The following is an 8,247-nucleotide window of genomic DNA, read 5'->3' on the forward strand; positions in this document are numbered from 1 at the left end:
TTTCCTAACTCACCTGTCCATTCACTTACTCACTTTATCTTTCAAAGTTCTTTGGTTATAAACAATCCAATTCTGAATATTTTAAGAGAACAAAAGAGGGAGTATTGGAATAATATCAAAACAACTAGTCTCCAAAAGCTAGAAAGACTGTTATGGGTTGAATTGTGGCCCTTGCCCCCCAAAAAGAAAAAAGTCACATACTGAATCCTTAACACCCCATATGTCAGTACATCAGAATGTGGCCTTATTTGGAAATAGGATCATTGCAGATGTTATCAGTTAAGATGAGGTCATACTGGGGTCCAGTGGATCCCTAATCCAATTATGACTAGTGTCTTTATCAAAAAAGAACACTTGGACACAGTGACAGACAGTCATAGAGAGAACATAATACTATGAGACACAGGGAGAAGATGGCCATTCACAAGCCAAGGAGAGAAGCCTAAAACAGATTCTCCCTTTTCAGTCTGCAGACAGAACTAGTCGTATTGACACCTTGGTCTAAGACTTCCAGCCTCTTGAACTCTGACACTATACACCCTGTCATTTAAGCTCCCCAGTTTGTGGTACTTTGCTATGCTTTGCCCTAGCAAACCAATACAATGATAGCTATAAGAATTAGCAAAACCAAACCAAATAATCCAGGAAGAAAACAGAGTGGTTCCAAGGACTTCAGCAGTTAGATCTCTGGGATGGTTTTGGATCTTGTCATGAGAAATAAGCCCCAGATGTTGCCTATCACTCTGTCTTCATCTCACTCCCACAGCAGGACTTTAACTGGCCCTGCTTTCAGGTGTCTCTGCCTTGGTGTCAGTTAGCCCTGGTTCCCAGAGGATGGAGTGGCCCATGCAAAGACCCTGAGAGATCTCAGAGAATTTGACAGAAATGTGGGATATCTTCCACATTCACACTGTGTACCTACTCTGGCCCTAGTTCTTGGCTAAGTTCCAGGAAAGTGTCTTCAAGGCAACTTTGCTTTGAGAGAGACAAAGCATGCAGTCGTCCAACTATATGGAAAGAGAAACACGAGCTGTGAGAGAGGCAGGCATAGGCACAGGAGTCCACAGGTGACTTCCACAGGAGTTTAGGGCAAATTTTCAGGAAGGGGTGGCACTAAGCTGAAACCTTGAAGTGTGGATAAAATTTAGACTCAAAGATTCTAAGAGGAGGTTTTGTAATATATAAAGAAGAGCATAAGTTGAGACATGGAAGGAACAGAGGAGTATCCATCATGGAAGGCAGGGACTGGGATGGAACAGAGCAGTGGTAAGTTCATTCAGAAGCACTGTGGCCAGGTCACAGAGGCTTAGGTGGCTGACTTGGAGGCTTAAACCTTAATAAGCTGATAGTGGGGAGTAGGCACATGCTTCTGCCAAGGTCAGTGCCATGATTTTAGTGCTTCCTGTCTAAGGGCAGGAAAGGTGGATGGACTAGGGATCAGCTCTGGGTGAAGTGAGAACAGAGACATCAACGAAGAGTCAGCTTAGCCCAGGCAGACAGGCAAGAGAAGAGAGGATGGGACAACTGGAATGAGTTCTGTACATTTGACCCACACTTTCCTGTCTCTGTGACATGACCTTGCTTAAACCACCACCTGGAATGCTCTATCTCCATCTTTTCTTCCTTCAAGGCTCCACAAGTCAACCTTCTCCACGAATCTTCTCTGAGTTTCTCATTTGCAGGAATTTCTTCTTCCTCTGACCTCTGCATTGTTCTTCATAGACCCAGAAAACTTTTGTTCAAGGATTTATTCATGCAATGATTGGTGAATGCCTACTGTGCACCAGAAACTGTATTAGGCAGTGCAGTTCTAGAACAAAGCAGACAACCTTTGTCAGTATATAGGAACTCTTTTTGCAAAACTCCACACTTTCCTACTAGACTGGAAGACCTTTAATTTTTTTTAATGTTTTTTAAAATCTATTTTTGAGAGACAGAGACAGTGTGAGCAGGGGAGGGTCAGAGAGAGAGGGAGACACAGAATCTGAAGCAGGGTCCAGGCTCTGAGTTGCTGGCACAGGGCCTGACACAGGGCTCGAACCCATGAACCATGAGATCATGACCTGAGCCAAAGCTGGACGCTTAACCGACTGAGCCACCCAGGCACCCCTGGAAGACGTTTAAAGAGAGAGAGAGACCACACCCATCTCTACCCTCTGTCCTTCACGCTCCCTATGCAGTGTCAGATCCCTAAACCTTGGCCAAATCCATGACTGATGGCAGTGCCTTTTTGTTCTGATCAAGTGCTTTATTTCATGTTAAACATATAAATCCACAAATATACACTCTATGACCTTGAACACAGTCACTTGTCACTTGTTTGGGCTGAGCTTATAAAAAAGAAAGGGTAGGTTGATTGATTCTTTATCTTAATTACGAATCTTTTTATGCTTTTATATGCCTATAATATTATATACCTGAAATGTCTGCGTACAAGTACCTCTCGATGGTGATTGAACATTCAACACTGAGCTCGAAGGAGCGACAAATGGCCTCATTATTCCTTATGGCATCTTGGAGAGGCACTTAGAGAGAGAGACCTCATTTTCTATGCTTCCTAAGCCAAGAGATACAGGGTCCCAGATAGGTCTGGTGGAGGGATTGGGGGGCACAGGACTACATTAGACCCGAGAACCCTTTCTTGGTAGATAGAGAAAGGTCTTGAAAAACTACCAAATGTAGCCCTCTGAGGACAAATGGGGAAACCAAGGCTGAGGATGAGAACATAAGGTCCAGAGTGAGTGAGAAAAAATCTGGGGGCTGAAGCTGCTTCTGTCTTCCCTCACCAATACAATCTCACTCCGGACTCTCCAGTCAACAGAATATACTAACTTTATTTCCTCCCACGAAAAACAACCTCTCCAAAAGTGCACTGGATTTAGCTATCCACACTAGTATAATCTGTATATATTTTCATCTTTCAATGTTCCCCCTTCTCCACATTCCCAGGGCTGTCTTACTGCCTCCAGCTCCAAGTGACGGGGAAAAACAGAACCAGATAATTGGTATTAAAGTATTAATGACTTAAAATTCATAGAACTTTAAACATTTAAAATTCTTTCACTCGGCCATTCATCTAGTGAAAGGATTCCTCTCCATGGTATTTTTAAGGTGATCGTCAAGTTCCTGCTTATATACCTTTAAGAAGGTGAACTCACTACCTTTTGAGTCAAGTGATTGCATTGGTGAGCAACTCCCCCTTTCTTAAAACATTTTAAAATTCAAGTGTGCTTCTTAGTAGCTTTTATCCATTAGACCTGCCTTCTGGGGACACATAGAATAAATTTGTTTCCAATCCACATGGAAGGTTTTAAGGTATTTGAAGACAACTGTCAAGCTATCTAGCCAGCCTACGTCTTTCCAGGCTAAACAGTCTCAGTTCTTTCAAGAGATCTTCCTATGAAATAGGTTCTTCCTTCTCATTATCCAATTTACTTGTCAAGAGCTCACTCTGGCCTTTCAATGCTCCTTTCCAAGTGGGGTCTCCAGAACAGCGTCTGTAACTCATTGAGGAATGCCTGTGGCTTCACCTCCTTTGTTCTAGTTCTTAGACTTATGTGACTGTGGCCTGATGCTCATTTGTTTGGTCCATGGACTCATATTGAACATATCACTTCCAGTTCTTTTTTCAGAAAGGCTACTATGGCAAAGCCACTTTTCCCATTTAATTATAAAGAACTTCTCCCAGGGATATTTACTTTCTGAGGGACATCTGCATAGTTTGGATAACATTATACTCCAAAGAATGGCTTTCTAATGGCAGACGTTTAGACACTGTGACCCTGAGGAGAGAAGGAATTGTCCTTCATGACACTAATCTTTCTTCTTCTGCTGCTCCCCTGCCCGCCCCATTGTTCGTCCCCTGTGCCCCGAAGAATGACAGGACAGCCCATAGAAGCATTGCAATCTTTCATGCACATCTTCTCCCCCCAAATATGGAAATCCTGATTCCAAAAATACACAATTAGCCATAAATCCATGTAACTGTCCCCCAAGGGGCCTCAAGTCCTGCATTGCCGGAGGTCATGGATTTTTACGGATATTCCATTAACACTGGAGGATGGTGCTTCCTTGCTAATGATTGCCTCACATTTAATAAACACAGCCCAAGAGTTTTACAACCTGTTAACTTGCAAGTGGCAGTAATTAACCAAAAATGATAAATAATTAAGGCCTAATTACATGGTATCAGTCACTTCATTTTCCAGCCTGCGCAGTAAGTGGGTTTGAACTGCCGAACAGGGCTCCATCCCTATCCCTCGGCCATCATCCACGCAGGGCTCCGGGAGCTCTGGGGCCACACGTGCCTTTACGGGGGAGATGAGGCGAACACTGGCTCATTAGATCAGTAATTGGACTGTTTCCCTCACCAAAATACATTTACATGGAATAGTTTGTGTGCTTTGGGTTTGGAAGAAGAACAAATGGCCATACAAGCGATCCCTGGCTTCTCTGAGCCTGAGGAAGGTAGGAGCTGCTTGGAGAACACCGTCTGTGGGGCTTACAGGAAAAGCACGGGCAGGGGACACAGGGTATTGGAGCTCTCTTCTTATCTGCTGGGGCCCACAGGTGAGAATCGTCTGGATTTTGGACCACTTACCGGGGTTAGTGCGAGTGTTGGTGGTGGGGGTGTTCTGAGGATGGAGAAGGGATTAAAGCAAACAAAATATCAAGGCACTCACTAACTGAAAAGTCCAGAAGCTAGACATTCCCTCATGTGGCTGGTTATAGGTGCCCAAAGACTATCAGGAGGATCTCTGTCTTTGTCTCTCAACTAGGTTTATTTTGGGTCACAGAGTGAATGTCCCACTGTTGTCACAGAAAGCTTCTATGACTTTCTGAGGCCACACCCCTCCAGGCTCATGTCCTAGGGAAAAGACAAGGGGAGCAAGGGCAGTTTTATCAAAACGAAAAACAGGTTACATGGAGATAATGACAGTGATGCTGATGATGGAGAAGATGACACTGAAAATAAGGATTTGGGGAGAGCTTCGTACATTTCAAGCAATTAAGTGGAATGCATCACTTCGGCCCCACAGTAAGATGATGTGATAGGTACCATTATTGTTTCCATTTTACAGATGGAGGAACCGATCCAGAGAGATTTGTTCTCACAGCTACAAAATGGTGGGCCTGGGGTTTGCCCAACACTGTGCTCCCTCACAGATATGCATTGCAGTTTGCAAGTGTTTTGATATTCAGGAGCTTGTCAAGCCCTTCCCCAGAATGCTGTGGAAGGAGTATAAGTATATCCACCCCCATTTCTCTGGTGGATCTAAAACTGATGTGCAAGAGGCATACCCAGGCACATGGAAGAGCTGCTTCTGCAAAACAAGGGATTAGGTCAGACCAGCATGTTTTAAAGTATTTCATTATTTTTAAGAAGGAGGGAGGGCCAGAGGGGTTGGGGGGACAGAAGATCTGAAGCAGGCTCTGTGCCAACAGCTGAGAGCCCAATGTGGGGCTCGAACTCATGAATCATGAGTTCACAACGTGAGCTGAAGTTGGACGCTGAACCAACTGAGCCACCCAGGTGCCCCTCAACGCACTGGGTTTTATATTTGTGATTTCCTTTGGAAGCTGTTGAAAGAAGAAAAAAGTGTGGACGCTCCAACGAATTAAGGTCATTTCAAGCTCCCAAGTGCTGGGAGTCCCCAGACATTTCTCAGGCTTGTCCATCAGGGCAGACTTCATGGGTCCTTTTCCTGCCCCGAGAGGGTTTAATTGCAGTAGGCAAGCAGGAAGGTGAACCCTGAACTTTTCTATGGTGTGCCTATGCCAGTAGAGGAGGACAGGGGCCAAGTGGATTCTTTGGGCGGGTGTGGGGGGCTTCACCCCAGTGGTAGCCTAACTTATCACAGCAGTGTTCTCTGTGAGGTGTGTGGGGTAGTTACTGACACCAGGTCTGAGTTCTGGCCCTATGACACATCTCTAGGACACTGAAGACCTCATGCTATCTCTTTGGGTTTGGGTTGTACCACATGCAATTATTCTTTATAGTAATTGTATTGAATGCCCCTCTTCCCCTCCTCAACTGTGTCTCCTGAGGGAGAGGAGCCCTGGCTGTGTCAGCATCCAGAGCTCCCCCTTCCGTCATCCGCAGGCTTTTGTTAGAAGGAGTGGGTTGTCCCACGATGTATGGGGTCCTTCTCAGAACTTAGTCCCACAGGAAAGAGTATGCACTCAGTAGAGTATGGGAAGTTTTATTTCTGGAAGAGCAGCTGGTAACTGTCAGGTTGGGGAGAAGCCAAACAACACGGAGGGGCAAACTTGCAACTCTGGTCCATCCTCATCAGGTGAAAAAAGACCTAGGCGCCCAGATGCAGCCCTGATGGTGATGCTGTTGTTCCTCTGGGGGAATAAGAGGGGATCAGAGTTGGGGTCCAGAGAGGAGCAAATTGCGGCTGTCCTCAGTGGATCCTCACCCTTTTCCCTATGTCTGTCTCCCAGGCCTCCAGAGAACAAGTCAGGCATCCATCTGTCCACCGCCTCCCTGGGGTCCTCTGGCCCCAAAGCTGAAAGGCTCAGTTGCCTGCTATGCATCAGGGGGTGAGAAGATCGTGCTGCTTGAAGTAAACAGCATCTGTTGCCAAGTTCATGTGAGGACTGGGGCTCATTCTTGGGAAGAAGGTTAGGAAACACTTGGCTTACCAAGAAGCTGGGAAAGCCCATCGCAAAGATCTCCCTGGCTCACCTCTCCCAAGGGCACTACCCATGCCCTTGAGAGAGAGGGGTTGGGTAATTTAGGGTGGTCTGCTTGTGGAAGTGGTGCAGAGACTCTCAGATGGCCCCAGGACTCTGGCTGTGCCTCTCTTAAGAAGGTGTCGGGTGACCTTGGATGGCCCCCTCGACCTCTCTGGCACAATATTTGTCAAGTGAGAAGGTGAAAGCTGGTTGTTCCTCTACCTTCCGGGAAGCTAATTAATAACTCAGCCTGGCAGAAAAAAAAGAAAACTTCCCCACCCACACCCCTGTTCTCGCGTTCTGCTGCTGTCAGCCTTAGCTTCTCCCTAGGGGAGTGGGGCTGACAGATGGTGGAAAGAAACAGGGAGCAAGGGGGGCTAAAGTCTATTTTTGGTTCCTGTTTTAAAGTTCTTCAAGGAAGTTCAGGAAGAGGCATCCTCTGCTCCGTTTTCTTTTGCTCTACACTTCACACAACTACAAGGATATGCTTTTCCAAGGGCTAAGAATATATTTGTACACACGTGTGCACATGGTTCTGTCAATGAGGGTCTACTGGCTTCAACTATCATTTATCAATTTAAGTGTATCTATTATCTATTAATGCAATTAAAGTTCTTTATGTTGGCACTCAAGACCCTTTTAAATGTCACATTCTGGGTTCCCCTTTTATGTCCCTGGGTCTCTCTCCTCGTGGGATTTTCCACTGAATAGGAAGAGTCAGATAAGTAAGCAAGTGATTATAATATCAGCGATCAGCCATTAGGGTGTGACCTGGAAGCTGCTCCCTCCAGGAAGTCTTCTGTGATTTAGCCCTGATTTATCCAATCACACCCGCTGATATTTCTTTGTCCTGGTACTGATTACCCTACATGGCAGTTTCTGAGTTACACCCTCCCAAGGCCAATGGTGGGCTCTGTAACCACAGGGCCAAGTCGATCTTGATTCATTCTTTGGTCCCAGCACTCGCAAAATCTTGACTGCACGGTGGGTTCAAGATCAATAGAATCTGTTCTCAGAGCTTTCCCCAAAGCGGTACCATCTGCCTCTTCTCTTCCCGAATAGGCTTCATTCCTGCAAATCCATCCACCTGTAACAACAATCATAGCATCTCAAGGGAATGCCCATCTCAGCCCACCTAGAGTTTTATGTTGCTTGTACTAACTCCCTCGATGGTTACCATATTCCGGGTAAATAGTTGAATGCTATCTTTCAAATCAATATTGAAAGTAATAATAAAAATACTACTTCCCATTATGTCCACGGCGGTTTACATTTTGCAAAGCAGCTCATCTGTTCTCTCATTTGGGCAACCAACTTGGTTTCAGAGGAGACCCTGCTTCCCCTCTGAGACATTGGACCCTCCTGGACTTATTTCTGTGGCTGTTCCAAATCAGTTGTCTTACTGTTTAGAGACTCTTCGCTCAGCACACTCCCCACCCTTGTATACCTTGATGTTGCTACATTAAATATTTATGCCAAGATTCATTATTTGTCCATTAAATATTTATAAGCTTGTGAGCCCCTATCAGACAATATGTATTTCCTTCTCCAAGAATAGCCTGA

Source organism: Suricata suricatta, chromosome 13 (genome assembly GCF_006229205.1).
Source record: "Suricata suricatta isolate VVHF042 chromosome 13, meerkat_22Aug2017_6uvM2_HiC, whole genome shotgun sequence".
NCBI classification, from domain to species: domain Eukaryota; kingdom Metazoa; phylum Chordata; class Mammalia; order Carnivora; family Herpestidae; genus Suricata; species Suricata suricatta.